Raw genomic sequence first — 17443 nt, forward strand, 5'->3', positions numbered from 1 at the left:
GAGAGGGAAAGGGGAAAGAAGAAAGGAAAACTTCATATTCTGGTCTGATTATACAACAAAACACAAAACAAAGTCATTATGAAAACCACAAAATCATTAATGGTTAATTACATTAATCAGTTAATGTAACTGCTACTTCTTTATTCTTTAAACTTTACTTCCATCCATTGTTTACTCTTTACAGATATATATTTATGACACTTCTAGAATCATCCCTCTTCCTGGCAGCAGCAAATAAAAACTAGGACCCCACTTATAGAACTGTTTCCCATATACCAAATAAACACAAAAATCCTACAATACATTTTTTCCTAATATTCCATTACTGAGATATCACAGTTCTGTATTAGTGTTCCAATTTATTATAGTAAATGATGACCCTAATAGTTAAATTATAAGAATTACAATAGTTGAACATGGTTCTGTTTGAAAAGCATCTATCTGAAAAAAATACAACTTCATACTTATTTGGCATTTCTGCCCTGTGTATTTTCTGGTGCTAACCTTCACCTTAAAAAATAAAGCAAGCAAACAAACAAAAATAAAAATAAAAATAAAAATGAACACATAAGCAGATGTACCCATAAAAATAGGCCTCAGTTTCTAATGTTTTAGAATCATGAAGGCTCAAACCTAGTAAGAGCAAGAAGGCTCCTGGGTAATGTGGCCCTTTGAGAATCAAATTTCTACTTTTGACAGAAAACAGTCAGAAATAAACTTGTGTAAATAATTTAAACTCCAACAATAACAATAAAAAATAATTCTAACTTTTATTTCTTTAAAATATAATAAAGTGATACTGGCTAAATTTAATAATATTCTATCATTACTAAGGAATATGCACATGCAATTTTCATGAGACTGATGTGTAAGGGTCATGGAGTCACAGTTTAGTTTCACTATCTGTTGGTTTCTACTCACATTCTACTTAATAACTTTTAAAGTAATTAGGTAATATGAATGTTTAATTTGAAATTTTCATAGACATTATCTATATTGGAATAATGTAGAAATCATCCACATTAAAACTCTGTCTATGATGCAGGATGTTCTCTGGGTAGCATTGGCTGACCTAGCTTTCCTCTTACTCTTTTCACTTGCAGTTCCTAAGAATGGCTATAGAATGGGCTGGGAATTCAACATTCAGAAACAAGAAATAACTGCCTTGAACAGTCTGGGCTCTGTTTCTGTCCTTTCTAGAATGGGATCTTCTGTAATATTTTAGCGCCACTATTCGTGTTGGCTCTGGAATATAGAAACACAACCTTTTCAGGACCCATCACCTTTAGTGTATGACGTGTGCATACATGAGACTGTCCACCCTGTTTAGCTTTCCGGAACAGTGGAGGATACTCTCACCGTGTATCCAAGGCTTCTATTGTCCTTTGCTGCCCATCCATGAGTAGTAAAGTTGCTTTGCTTAACTTGTGTAATGTTGTTTCAATGAATTTGTGCAAATTCTTTGACACTGCTACAAGATATTGACATGTTTAGAATCCACACCTGGGATTGATAGTGTTGCACAGTAAACCCACTTTGCATATGTAACTTTAAAGTGTTGTAGACTCTGACTTTGTATGTTGCATATATTATGAATATTAATATTTCACTAAATGAACATTTCTATGTAATCATTTCTAAAATTTATTTCTTTCACTTCATCATTATTTCAAACTATTTCAATATTCTCATGTGATAAGATTATTGGTTTAAGTAACATTACTGGCTGGCAATGACTCACCCCTTGTTTAATTCCTTATGAAAATTTGGCTTTGCAAATATCTGGAAGGTATTCAATGTTGACAGCCTGTCAGGAAAAATAAAATGCATATCAAATTAAATAAGCACTAGAATTTGAAAATACTTTTCTCAGGCAAAATTGCATTTTGTAGAATGAATGCTTGTCTTAATATTTATGAAATCATGTGAATAAAGAGAAATGTTTCAATGGATATATTACCTTTTTATAATTTCATACAAAAATAATTTTTAAACGATGACTAAAATGATATGGTTGTCTTATAATTAATAATTTAATTTAAGGTGCCTACACATTTATCTACATGTCAACATGAAGAGATCTGAGTCATTGCTTAAACTATTATTTCCACTTACAAGGGATACCAATACAATAATCTTTTTGGAAAGAGTTCATTATATCCATTATTATATTTAATAAAATCATAGCTTTATAAGGATATGGAAAGTTATCAAAATTATTCAGGAAAATAGTCCTTTTTTACTTTGCCTTTTTATAGTTTAGATATGAGGCATCCCCTGAAAGTTCATGTGTGAGACAATGCAGGGATGTTCGGACAGAATATGATTAGATTATGAGAGCTATGATGTAATCAGTGAATTAATCCATTTGATGGATTAAATAATTTAAAAGGACTATTCTAGTGGGGGTCAGGATATGACTGAAGGAAATAGGTCACTGTGGGGGGGTGCCTTTGGGGATTATATTTTGTCCTTGGCAAACAGAGCTCTGTCTCTGTCGCTCTGCTTTCTGACTATGTCCTGAGCTTCTTTCCTTTGCCATGCTCTTTCATCATGATATTATGCCTCACTTGGGCCTAGGGCAATGCATCCAGCCAACCATGGACTGAACCTCTGAATCCAAGAGCTAAAAGAAACTTTTCTTCCTTTAAGTTGTTCTTGTTGAGTTTATTGATTGCCACACAAAGCTGACTAACACAGTTTTATAGGAAAAAAAATATGAGGTAAGTACAAAGCTCCAATGGTACATGATTTAGAGACTTTTAAAACAACAATATCATATCAGTGATAATATCTGCTGACATATATTGAGTGTTCACTACATATCATGTACTCTTTTGACGTCTTGACCCTTGCAACTCTGATATAAATTTATCTCCTTTTTTAATAATTTAAAAGTGAGGAGAACAAAGATTATGTAATATGCCCATATTAATATAGAAAGTAAGTTGCAAAGCAAGAATTCAATATCAAGCATTTTAACCACATATCACTCATTCTTACATTCATTCATATCATATCATCTAGTGGGTAAGGAACAGTCTGGAAACAGAAAGTGCTATAGAAACATATGCCATTTTATTATGCTTTATTTTATTGTTATTATTATTTTTATTATTAATTTTACAGTACTGGGTATTGGACCCAGCAGTGCTTGATGCCTGAGACATATCCCCAGCCCTTTATATGTTTTTGTTTTGCTTTATTTTGTTTTTTGTTTTGTATTTTTTTTTTTTTTTTTTTTTGAGACCAGGTACTGCTAAGTTGCCCAAACTAACCTGAACTTGTGTTCCTCCTGGCTCAGACTCCACAGTTGATGGGCTTATAGGGGTACACCACAATGCCCAGCTTGAGCTTCATTTTATTCTGTTTTGCAATTTTTATAAATTGAATGTTTGTGGCAATCCTGAATCAAGCAAGATTACTGGCATCACTTGCTTCATGTCTCTGTGTCACATTTCGCTATACCAAGCAACATTTCAACCTTTTTCATTTTATTATCTCTGTTATGGTGACCTATGATGAGAAATACTTAATGTTAGTATTACAATTGTTTTGGGAACTGTGAACCACATCCATATAAGACAACAAACTAAATCAACAAATGTTATATGTGTGTTACAATTATTTGACCATCGATTGTTCACCTAGTATTTGTAAGTCCCTGAGTTCTGTGTGCTTCAATATATAAATAAATAGATAAATAATAAAATAAAGTAAAATAAAGATGAAAATGACTAAAGTTTTAGTAGTCTGGACAGACAATGAAAACATTCCCTTAAACCAAAGCTTAGTACAGAGCGGAGTCTAACTCTCCTCAATTCTATGAAGGTTTTAAGAGTAGTGGAAGCTGCAGAAGAAATTTTAGCTAGCAGAGGTTGGTTCATAATGTTTAAGAAAATAAATATCTCCATAACATACAGATGAAGTAACATTTGCTGATAGAGAAGCTTCAGTAAGTATCCAGAAGATCTAGCTAAGATAATTCATAAAAGTACTTAATACTAAGCAATAGATTTTCAAAGTAGACAAATTAGCTTAATGCTATAAGAAGCTATATAAAATTTTCATAGCTAGAAAGGTGAAATCAATTCATGTCTTCAAATCTACAGAGCCTAGGCTGACTGCAGTGCTAAGGGCTAATGCAGCTGTGTGAGCTGAAGTTCAAGTTAATGTTCATTTTCCATTCTGAAAATCACAGGGCCCTTAAGAAGCCAGCTCTGCCTTTATTCTGTAAATGGTATGGCAAAGACAGGATTACAATATATCAGTTTACAATGCAGTTTACTAAATATTTCAAGGCTACCATTGAAATCAAGTGTGCAGAATAATGTGGTAATATCTGCTGACATTTTTTTGTTTGTTTTATTTCAGTTTCAAAACATTAGTGCCTATTGACAAGGCATTGGGACAGTCAAAGCCTCTGAAAGAGATGTACAATTAAATTCACAATGTTCTCATGCCTGCTAACATAACATTCATTATGCTGATGCATCATGAAGTAATGCTAATTTTCATGTCTTAGTAAGAAATACACTTTATAAGGCTGTCACTGCCATAAATAGTTATTTCCCTTATGAATCTTGGCAAAGTGAATTAAAAATTTTCTGAAATGGATTTTCTATTCTAGATACCATTAAAAACATCAGCGGTGATAGTGGTGATAGCTGGGTGTAATACCAGTTACTCAGGAGGCTAAGGCATGAGAATTGCAAGATGGAGGACACCCTGGGAAACTTAGCAAGATCCTATCTCAAAGTAAAATCTTAAAAGGGTTAATGATGGAGCTCAGTAATAGAGCACTTGCTTAACATACATAAACCCTGGGTTTCATCCCCAGCACCCACCCCCCAAAAAAACAAACAAAACCAAACAAAATAAAACCAAAAAAGAAGCATTGGATCATGGAAGGAGATCAAAATGTCAACATTAAAAGGAGTTCTGACTAAGTTTGTTCTAACACTCAAGAATGACTTTGATTCAAAACTTCAGTAGCAAAATTAACTGCATATATGGTGGTAATAGGAAGAGACATTGAATTAGTAGTGCAGACAAACAATGTGACTAAATTTCTACTGATAAACTCAAATGGATGAAAAATTGCTTCTTATTGATGATAAAGGAAAGTAGTTTCTTGAGCTAGATTCTACCTTGGTGAAGATGGTATGAAAATTATTGAAACAACAACAGAAGATTTACATCATTACATAAACAATTGATAAAACAGTGGCAGGGTCAGAAAGGATTGTCTACAATTTTGAAAAACTTTCCACCGTGGGTAAAATGATACCAAACATTATTACAGGCAACAGAAAAATCACTCATAAAGATAAGCGTCAACCTATGTGGAAAAATTCATTGTTTTCTTATTTTAAAAAATTAATACCCAAGCTAACCTCAGAAACCATCACCCTGAGCAGTAAGCAGCCATCCTTACAAAGACAAGACTCTCCACAAGTAAAAAAGATTAGTACCTAGTGGCTTGGATAATTATTAACATTTCTTAGTAATAATGTTAGCATGTGCTTTACCACTAAGCTACATCCCCATTCCTCAGCATTCATGACTTTGAGGGGTACTATTTTAATATCTGTTTCTTGAAAGAAGACCACAAACATAAACATTTCTGTCATGAGCCATCCATGGGCTGTGTGTGTGAGCTATGGGCATTGGAGCAATATGAGGGGACTGGTCTTGCTTTGCAGGCTGATTGGGCTGTGTGATGTAAGTGCACCTTTGCTCTGGCTCTGCCTGTGATCCCACACAGCACCTGAGATGGGTGTGACTTGCCAAGATGTCAATCAATCTGCTGACCACAAGACATCACAAAGGGAGACTCCACTTTTTGAAACCCCATCCTCTGCCTTATTTGGTGAAGAACATTCCATCAAAGCTCTTTGTGTGTCTCCTCTATAAAATAAAGAGATTCTGGGTGCAAGCTCTCTCTTTCCAGTGCTGTTCAATGCAGTCCAGCATGGAAGCTGACACCTAAGGTCACAGAGTAGTCCCACCCTCGATCTGAGAGACTCATGTACATGTGTTGCAGGATTTCTTTGCGTTTTGTTAGTTCAGTGTTGCAGCCAGCTCTTTTGAACCCAGCTCATTAGGGAATGTTTCATCAGCAGGCAGCTGATGAAACATTCCCTAACTTAAAAAAGGAACAATATCATCAATTTACATCAGTGTAGTTGTTCTATGATTTTTTTCATATTTTATTGGTGAATTATAATTATACATAATAATAGGGTTTATTCTTTAACAATATTCTTTGGTCATTTTAATTCCCCAATATTTCCCATTTCTTTTCCCTCCTCCCTTCCCCTTGTCCTCTTACTCTATACTACTGATCTGCCTTCAACTTTTAAGAGATTTCCCCCACAAACTTTTATCCTCTTTTCCCCCTCCAGCTTCCAAACATGAGAGAAAACATATGACCTTGAATTTCTGAGTCTGACTTATTTTGCTTGACATAATACCCTCGAGATCCATTTATACTTAGGCAAATGGCATAACTTAATTCTTTATGGTTGAACATAACTCCATTGTGTGTGTGTATGTATCACATTTTCTTGATCTATTCATCCATCTCTGGTTCCATAATTTGGCTGTTGTGAATTATGCTACTGTAAACATAGGTAAGCGTATATGACTGGAGTAGGAGACTAAATCTTGAGGAAAAATAGCAAGCAATAATATAAATGGATCATATGGTAATTCCATTCATAGTCTTTTGAAGAACTTCCATATTGATTTCCATAAGTGTCCTAACGTAACAATCCCACCTACAGTGTTAAGTACTTATATTCTTGATGGCTGCCATTATAACTTTAGTTAGATGAAATCTCATTGTAGTTTTTATTTATATTTCCCTAATTACTAAAGATGTTGAATGTTTGTCATATATTTTTGGCCATTTGTATTTGTTTTTGAGAAATGTCTTTAAGATCATTCACCCATTTACTGATTAGATTATTCGTTGTTTAGTTGAAAGTTTTTTGAATTTTTATATATTCTGGATATTAATCTGCTGTCAAAAGTGTAGCAAGCAAAGATTTTTTTCTTCCAAATGAAGTGTAGAATTTTTTCTAGTTCTATGAGAAATTTCAGTAATATTTTGATGGAGATGTCATTGAATCTGTATATAGCTTTTGGTAATATGGCTATTTTAACAATACTAATTCTGTCTCTCCATGAACATAGGAAGTATTTCAACCTTCTAGTATCTTGTACAGATTCTTTCCTTCAGTGTTCTATAATTTTCATTGTAAAAGTCTTTCATTTATTTTATTAGACACAGTCCTAGGTATTTTTTTAAGTTTATCATTAAATGGTTTCCAGATTTCTTTCTCAGCAGATTTGTTGTTGATATATAGGAAAGCTACTAATTTTTATATGTTTTTTTTTTTTTTATTGGTTGTTCAAAACATTACACAGCTCATGACATATCATCTTCCATACATTTGATTCAAGTGGGTTATGAACTCCCATTTTTTACCCCAAATACAAGTTGCAGAATCACATCGGTTACACATCCACATTTTTACATAATACCATATTAGTGACTGTTGTATTCTGCTACCTTTCCTATCCCCTACTATCCCCCCTCCCCTTCCCTCTCATCTTCCCTCTGTACCCCATCTGCTGTTGTTTAATTCTCTCCCTTGTTGGAGACCCTCATTGTTACACAAAATTACATATAAGAGTTTGTGAGGGGAAAGGGGAAAAAAAAAAAAAACAAGGGAGAGAATTAATTTTTATATGTTGATTGTGTATGTTGAGGGCTGTTCTATATTTGTTCTAATACAGTAGCCACTATCCACATATAGGTATTGAACAGTTGGAATTTTGCTTGTGAATGCAACATAATAAATTTTAAAGAAAATTAGCTTTTTTGAATATCAGTACCCATTAAGTTTATCATTGCAAATGATAACCTGGCAAATGCAAATTTGCTGTTATCATCCATGCCTTTCCTTACCCTAGAGACAAATACATGGATCTATTCTTCTAAATTCTGGTATTATTAAAGTAAATGTTTGGAGGGACAAAGCAGAGCAAAAACTAGTTTGTTTGCCTCTTGATCTTCTACATTCAAAAAAAAATTCACTGTGCACATTTAGATTGTGTTTTATTATTTTTCATGGTATCTGTCAATTCTATAAAGGCATTTCTTCCCAGTGTTTGTCAGATATTACAAAATCTTAATATCCACTACTATTGTTAACTGAGTTGATTTGGTAGGCTTTCAAATTTATTCCATTGGGAAGAGGGGTGGGAATATCTAACAATTCTCTCAAGTTAATGTCACCATACAGACATCTCGACCATAACTTCACAAATTGTTTAGTATGTTGTTATATTTTCTTTGCCAAATATTGCTAAAAGTAAAATTTCTAAGTGCAAATAGAAAATTAAAATGTCTTTAAAAGTAGAAGTGTCTAAACACTAAATGTAGATATATATAAATTTGGAGAAGTAACAGAAAAAAGAGCAGATGGTATGGTAGCAATAAAGAAACCAGTTGTCTCAGAAGAAGAAAACTTTTGCTAAGTATCACAAAGTAATGAAACCACAAAGTTTTTGTAATGACATTCATCCATCTCAGGAGAACATATCTTTAATTAAAGCTCAGATTCCATATAGTAATTATATTTCACATGTTAAGCTGATTTTTATTTTCTCTCTCTCAAGTGGGATTTGATGTGAGGACGTATGTGACACATGTTAGTGATATGCCCTTTTAATGACCAGCACAGATATATATATATATATATATATATATATATATATATATATATACTCTCCTCAGTGCTTGTATTCTAATGATTTTCATTCTCAAGTTTATCTAACATTTATATATATGAACCAAATATATATATATATATATATATATATATATATATATATATATATATATATATATATTGCAATCAGACAGGATTGTGAGCCTGCAATAATATGTTATTTCAAAGCATCTTTCAGTGCTGCAGGATGAGTCAAGTAATAATGAGATCCAGGTTTTGTTTTTGTTTTCTGTTTTCCAGTTTAGATATCTAGTAATTTTCTTTTTGGGTCTAAAAATCAAACATTCTTTATTACTGCCATTTACTACGTGACAAGCAACCTTCTCAACAGTATTACCAAGAGAAAATCCTCATGTTGTCCTATTTAGTTAAAATTTGCACCTTTAAGAAGTTTCAAGAAAGCTCTTCAGAGACCCATTTTTGTTTATAATTGGCACTGAACTCTCTTTAGCTCAGAGATTTCTAAAAATTTATTTTTCTTTTAAGTCATTATGACCCACACCTTTTAGTTAGAGCTACTGAAATTCTTTCTGCACTTGTGGAAACTTCAGAGGATCTTGAATTCTCCCATATGACCACAGCTTTTTGGCTACTTTGTATGTGGTTTCAAAAATAAAGCGTTGCTAAAAATTTCTATTTGATCTGCTATGCAAAGGTCAGACCTTACTTTAACCAGAAGAAAGTGTAATAGCATCTTCGATGTCCTGAGGAAAAATAACTGTCAACCTTTTGTGTACTAGGAAAAAAAATCTATAATTTAAGAAAGATGTGAAGTAGCTTTAGTTTAAGAAAAGCGAGTAGGTTTCCTAGTACCAAAAAACTCTACAGAGATTTTCAAGATGAAGTAATCCCAGAAGGAAGCAAGTATCAAAAATAATAAATGAAGAACCTATGAATAAATTTCTTTTCAAAAGCCTATAAAAATAATAATATGTTACTTAAGACTTTAAAATAGTACTTAAAATTAATAGCACATAAATCAGAAGGAACAGGTCAGGATTTATTATTCATTTTAACCATTTTCTATATTTCTCTAATAAATGTTGGCAAATATGGCCTAAAATCTGTTTTTGTGTGACCCAGGAACTAAACATGGTTTTATGATTTTACATGGTTAAACAGCAATCAAAACAAGAAAGCATTTCATGACTATGTTAATCAGCTTTCTGTCACTGTAACAAATACTTGAGATAACCAACTTATAGAAAGGGAAGGTTTACTTTGACTCAGAGATTTGGAGGTTCAAGGACATGAATAATAATTGGTCCTGTTGCTTTAAAATGATAACAATAATGGCAAAATGTATAAATTACTCACCATGTATTAGATGTAATTCTAGATAAACATTATTTATGTATAAATTTACATTTTACATCAGTGTGTTAGAAACAACCCATTAAAATAGTTATCAGATGATTGATGTTTCAAATATTAAAAATGCAAAACATTATATCCTTAAATATGCCTCTGAAATATCCATTTAAGAACTTGTATCTGCTAAAGATAACCATAATATTTTTTTTTAAAATAAATAGCATCAGTGATGAAACCACTGAAACAGAAATTAAGAAAATTACCTCATTCACAATAACCTCAAAAATAGATAAGATACTTGGAAAATTAATCTAATAAAAAAGGTGAAAGACCTCTACAGTGAAAACTATAGAACACTGAAGAAATCAACTGAAGAAGACCTTAGAAGATGGAAAGATCTCCCATGTTCTTGTATAAGCAGAATCAATGTTAAATGGCCATATTACCAGAAGTGTTATTCAGATTTAATGCAATTCCCATTAAAATACCAATGAAATTCTTCACAGAAATAGAAAAAGAAATCATGAAATTCATTTGGAAAAATAAGTGATCCAGAATAGACAAGGCAATTCTCAGCAAGAACAATGAAGCAAGAGGCATCACAATACCAGACCTCAAACTATACTACAGAGCCACAGTAACAAAAACAGCATGGAACTGAAACCAAAACAGACTTATAGACCATGGTACAAAAGAGAAGACACAAAGACAAACCTACATAAATACAGTTATCCCATACTAAATACATGTACCAAAAATATTCACCGGAGAAAACATAACCTCTTAATAAATGGTGCTGGGAAAACTATAAATCCATATGTAGCAAAATGAAATTAAACCCTCACCCTACACAAAACAACTCAAAGTGTATCAAGAACTTAGTCACTACAGAAGAGACCCTGTGCCTAATAAAAGAAAAAGTAGACCCAAATATTCACAATTTTAGCCTAGGAACTGACTTCCTTAACAAGACCCCTAAAGCATAAGAAGTAAAATCAAGAATCACTAAATGGGATAGATTCAAACTGAAATCATTTTTCACAACAAAAGCAACAATCAACGTGAAGAGAGACCTTACAGAATTGGAGAAAATCTTTACCACATACACCTCAGATAGAGCATTAATCTCTTAACATATATAAGGAACACAAAAACTTAATACCAAAATAAACAAACAAACAAATAAATAAATAGCCCAATCAATAAATGGGCTAAGGAACTGGCCAGATATTTCACAGAATAAGAAATATAACCAATCAACAAATATATGAAAAAATGTTCCACATCTCTGGTAATTAGAGAAATGCAAATCAAAACTGCTCTAAGGTTTCATGTCACCCCAGTCAGCATTGCAATGATCAAGAATGCAAACAACATTAAATGTTGGTGATGATGTGGGAAAATGGTACACTTATCCATTGCTCGTGGGACTGCAAATTGGAGCAACCATTACATTAAGCTGTATGGTGATTATTCAGAAAACTTGGAATGAAACCACCATTTGACTCAGCAATCCCATTCCTTGGTTTATATCCAAAAGACTTAAAATCAGCACACTGCAGTGATGCAGCCACACCAATGTTTACAGCAGATCAACTTCAACTCACAATAGCTAAACTAGAGAACCAACCTAGGTATCCTTCAACAGATGAATGAATAAAGAAACTGTGGTAAATATATGGAATAGAATATTACTCAGCCTTAAAAAGAATGAAATGATGGCATTTGCTAGTAAATAGAAAGAGCTGGAGAATATCATGATAAGTGAAATCAAACAATCCCATAAAATCAAAGGCCAAATGTTTTCTCTGATATGTGGATTGTAATTCACAATAAGGTGGGGGGCTGCTAGGGAAGAATAGAGGTACTTTGGTTTAGACAGAGAGTGAAGGGAAGGGAGGTGTATGGGGATAGGAACAATAGTAGAATGAGTCAGACATTATTTTCCTATATATGTGTGTGTATATATATATATATATATATATATATATATATATATATATATGATTACATAACTGATATGACTTTTTAGATGCCTCATGAAAGGCATGATGCAAAAATAATAATTTTAAAGCTAGACTTCATTAAAAATCAGAAACTCTCACTCTTTGAAAAACATGCATAAAAAAGCTAAAAACTGTGAAAAATTTTTGCAGCAGATACTCAAAAGGTACAAAGAAGTCCTAAAACTCAACAATAAAAAGAAAATAACATCCAAATACACATGTATAAAAACATCCAAATACAAATGTATAAAAAATTATACACCCAAATACAAAATAAATGGCCTAAATATATGACTTACCCAGATCACAAAAGTTTACTAAAAATGGTTAGAAATGTTAATAAATTGAAACTGAGGAGATATCTGAATGAACACTTTAGTAAATAAGATATGCAGAGGCAATAAGCATGTGAAATGTCTAATATCTACTCTGCCACTAAGGAACTGAAAATTAAACATATATAGATAGATAGATAGATAGATAGATAGATAGATAGATAGCATTATACACGTAATAGAGTGACTAACTTCCAAAACACTGGCAACATCAAACTTTGGTAAGGATGTGGAACAACAGAAACTTCAACATATGCTGGTGAGAATGCAAAATGTGTCACTTTACAGCACCTTTCGGCAATTTCTTTAGAAACAAATCATACCTTTGCATATGCTCCAATAGTTGTGCTTTTTGGAATTTTCTAAAATAAGTTTAAATCCTGTGTCCATGTTAATATTTTCACCCAAATGAACATTACAGCTTTTTGGGAACATTCATAATTGCCAAAATGTGGAAGCAATAAAGATGTCCTTTAAGAAGCAGAGCTTAGAGGGAAATTCTTCAAAATAAATGCATATTATACAAAGATAAATTTGAAATCAATAACCTTAGGAAACTATAGAAAGAAGAGCAACTCAATCCTGAAATAAGAAAAAAAATAATAACAAAAATTAGAGCAAATAACTGAAATTTTAAACAGCAAACACAATGGAGAAAATCAACAAAAGCAAAAGTTGGTTCTTCATTAAAAATCCATTAAATTGATAATGTTTTAGTGAGGCTAATCAAGAAAGTAGAGAGAAGACATAAACTTCCAGAAATGTTGAAGGATTTATCACTGCTGATACCACCTACTTTAAAAGGATAATATTATAAGTACACTATAAGATATGCAGAAGGCAATAAGTACACTATTAAATTACCTATGCCCATAAGATGTTGTGTATGAAACACATCAATTTCTTCTTTCCTTTTTTCTTTACAAAGAAAGGTACATAATCTTTTTGAAATTCTAATTTATTACAAATTTACCCTTTCATGGGATCCTTGCCTCTTAAAGATAATTTAAAAACAACCAACAATTCAGGTGTTATGAATGCAGATGCCCAAAACTCTACAAAATATTAATATTGAATTTAACAATTTATAGGAAGATTTATATTCCCAGACCAAGAGGAATTGATTTTAGGTAATTAATGCTGGTTCACAATGTATCCATGTAAACCATCACACAATTGAGCCAAAGGACCAAACTGATTAATGTAGAAATCATTTGACAAAATCCAACACCCATTTTCATCATGGTTAAAAGATGAAAACATGAAGAAATAGGAATAGAGTCCAATTTCTTCAACTTGAAAATTGTGCATCTAAAAAGTTCTATAGTTTATATCATACTAAACAGTAAGAAATTAGATCCATTTCTCTAAAAGCAAGAAAAAGTAAAATTGTCTTTTCCCACAACTCCTATTTATTGTCACACTGGGAGTCATGGCTAGTGAAATAAGAGTGAATGGAAATAAAAAATGTGCACAGATTGAAAAGGAAGAAATGAAAGTGTCTATTTACAGATACCATGTTTTCTCTATACAGAAAATATTAAGCCATCAGCAAAAAGTTTAAGAAATAGTAGCTACTCAAGTAAAGTGGCCAAAAGAAGATCAATAAATAAAATAAGTTCAATTATTTCCTATATACCAATAATAAATCATTCAACTTCAAATTCTAAAAATACCATTTACAATTACACAAAAATTAAATGGTTAAGTACAAATCTAATAATATATATAAAGGATCTATATGTGAAAAACTATTAAAAACTGATTAAAGAAATCCAAGTTCTTTATAAATTAAGATGTATCCATCTTCATGGATTGCAAACCATGATGGCTAAGATGCTAGTAAGATATTATTTCTTCCCCATCATAATATAGTTTCAGTTTAATATCCATCAAAATTACAGGGAGCTATTCTGTGGGAAATTATATGATTTTAAGTTCATATGGACTTGAAAAAGACCTAAAATAGCCAACAAAATGTTAAAGAATATGAAGTTTGCAGAATTCTCACATTCATATTTCAATGCTACTGATCCAGACAGTGTATTGTTATTGGTCAAAAAATACACATATTGGTGGTCTAGAAACGCAGAATTATAGTGAGCTGATCTTTGACAAAGGAACAAAGACATTTGTTTTCCATGGTGAAAGGATACTAATTTCAACAAATAGTGCAGGAAAAATTATACATCCAAATACAAAATAAATGACCTAAATATATGACTTATCCAGATCACAGACATTTACTAAAAATGGTCAGAAATGTTAATCAAAGTGAAACTATAAAACTTCTAGAAGAGGGGGCTGGGGTTGTAGCTCAGTGGTAGAGCACTAACTTAACAGTGTGAGGCCCTGGGTTCAATCCTCAGCACCACATAAAAATAAATAAAATAAAGACATTGTGTCCAACTACACCTAAAAATAATAATAATTAAAAAAATCTTCTAGAAGAAATTTTATGTGACCTGAGTTTGAATATTAGATATAACACTAAAATCATAATACCCATGAGAAAAAAGATAATCTATACTTTATTAAAATTAAATATTTCTGCTGTACAAAATACACTGTAAGAATAAAAATGCAATGTATACATTTAGTGAAAATATTTGCAAAATATACATCTAGTAGAGGAGTTGTATCAAAAATATAAAAATAACCCTTAAAACACAACATATAATAAAAAATAAACAGCAAATATTCTACACAGATGCCACACTAAAGAATATACAGAGATAGCAAATATACATATGAAAATATTACCAAAATCATCTTGACACTAGAGAATACAAATTACAGTAAAATAAGATGCTACTTTATACCTATTAGAATGATGAAGAACTACAAAATTGAAAGTCACTGGGAAAGATGAAGAGCAATAAAATTTCTCATTCCTGGCTACTGAAAAAAAGTATTACTGTCACTTTGGAAGAGAGCTCAGAAGTTTTGGGATGAAAGTTACTAACTATGAATCCTTATAGTATTAGCAAATAAGAAAGTGCTCAAAAAATCTCATAATGATCAGAGTATGCTAAGATGATTCAGGAGGCAACAGAATAAACTCCCAGCATCCCAAGCTGGAGCAATTTAACCAACAAATTAATGAAAGTAATATTGTATTGTAATCCAATCTATTACATATCCATGAGACAGTATTTATAAATAAAAGTTTAGATAAAGAAGGAAATAGAGGAGAATAAATATTTTTTTTGTGCAGAAGTATTCAAAATGATTGATGTTGATACTCTTTCCTCTATTAGGTTGAGTGTAATTCTTCACTCCTTAAGTGTGGATTATGCCCAAAGAGGACATTATGGAAAACTGAAGGGTGAATTTTTGTTTTCAGAAAAGCTTTTTCAAGTTTTTTTTTTTATTTACAATGCCAACTTTTAAAAGCTCACTAAATTTAACTAAACAATAAACTAGGCAGAAATCGCTTTACAAAAGGAGTGAAAGTCCAAAATGCCACTTTCTACAGAGAACCCACAGTTCAATTTTATTCAGAGTAAAGAAATAAATAAATTTTGTCTCATACTATAAGAAATTCAGCCATGGTTTGCAGTCTGTATTCAAACTATACATGCAATAAGGAGAATATTATGCTAATACAATTGATTTGCTGCTGCATTTGTCTTCTATTTGTCTAATATCAACAATTATAAACAGAGCAGGTCAACTAGTATTTGGAACAGTCCTTACAATGTTTCAGTGTCAGGTACAACTTTTCACTTCTTTTCACATCACTGGTTCTCTTTGGATACCTGGGCTTCCTCCTCTTCAGTAAAGTCATTTTTTTATATTAAAGGTTTTTTTGAATCCCCTCAGGAGTTTCCCCCTTGATTATATTGGTAATAGTCTTGCATGTAACATAAAGCAAAGCTTTGACATCTACTTTTAGGAATACTTGGTCCCAAACCGGCATATCATCTGTTCACTTGTTTTTGTTCTCATCATTCTCAGGAGGAGGAGGCTTGTCCTTGTGGTGTGTGCACCACTGAATGATCTTTTTGAATATTGCTGCATTAACATTTGGTAGAGGAACTGGGTCATTGTCTCCTTCATCATCCATTTCCAGATTTTCCAACACAGTCTTGATTGTCACAGATTGTTTGGCAATTTCTACATCAATTTCAAATATCTTCCCTTCGGAACTCTGCAACTTAATTGAAGCCATGGTGTTTGGTCTCAAGAAGAAGGCAGGAGGAGGGAGGCATTCACACAAGGAAGGAAAAAGGTGAAGGACAAGTCCAATGGCAAGTAACATTTTAGTAGAGAAATTTGATTAATACTTCCTCAGCTGGTGATCAAGGTTAACGTCAATAGTTATGTTGATGCTGTATACACATGATCTTCCTCTCCCAAACCCATTACCATGGCCCAAGAGTGAGAGAAATATTAGAAAAATTGTAATAGAGAACATACCAGACTGGTATTCCTCAAAATTATCAAGGTCGTCAAAGATAAGGATTCTGGCAAACTGTCACTGCCTACTTAACCTAAGGACACATAATGAAAAAATGTAATGTGGAATACTGAAGGGAATCCTAGAGTATAAGATGTTCATAGGTAAAACCTAAGGAGATCTTAATAAATTGTGGACTTCAGTTGATAATTGTGTATGTCAATAATTGTTTGTATTAATTTTGACAAATGTGCCATGATAGAAAATTTAAATAAAAGGGAACTTGATATATAAAGTCTATCTTTATGATGTTTTTATAAATGAAAAAGCTTTAAAAACAAAAACATTTATAAAAAAATAACTAAATCACCACTCAAAATAAAAAAAAAATATTTTACATGTATAATGCAAAATGCTATTGAATATGTTTTATAATGTTTCTGGTTATTTAAAAATAATATAATGTATTTCATAGTTCATTATCAATACATTGAGAATTCAATACTAAGGTGTTTTGGCAAATATGAGGTAAATTTTTCTGGTGATTACAAATTTTTAAATTAATATTAATAATCCATCTTT

The 17443-nt window shown here is 32.0% G+C and overlaps 1 pseudogene; it reads right to left on the reverse strand.

The window, feature by feature from the left end:
• Positions 1-16184: 16184 nt before the first annotated feature.
• Positions 16185-16633, reverse strand: LOC114094866 (S-phase kinase-associated protein 1 pseudogene; annotated as a pseudogene).
• Between the last annotated feature and the right edge of the window lie 810 nt (positions 16634-17443).

Source organism: Marmota flaviventris, chromosome 4, assembly GCF_047511675.1.
Source record: "Marmota flaviventris isolate mMarFla1 chromosome 4, mMarFla1.hap1, whole genome shotgun sequence".
Classification (NCBI taxonomy): Eukaryota; Metazoa; Chordata; class Mammalia; order Rodentia; family Sciuridae; genus Marmota; species Marmota flaviventris.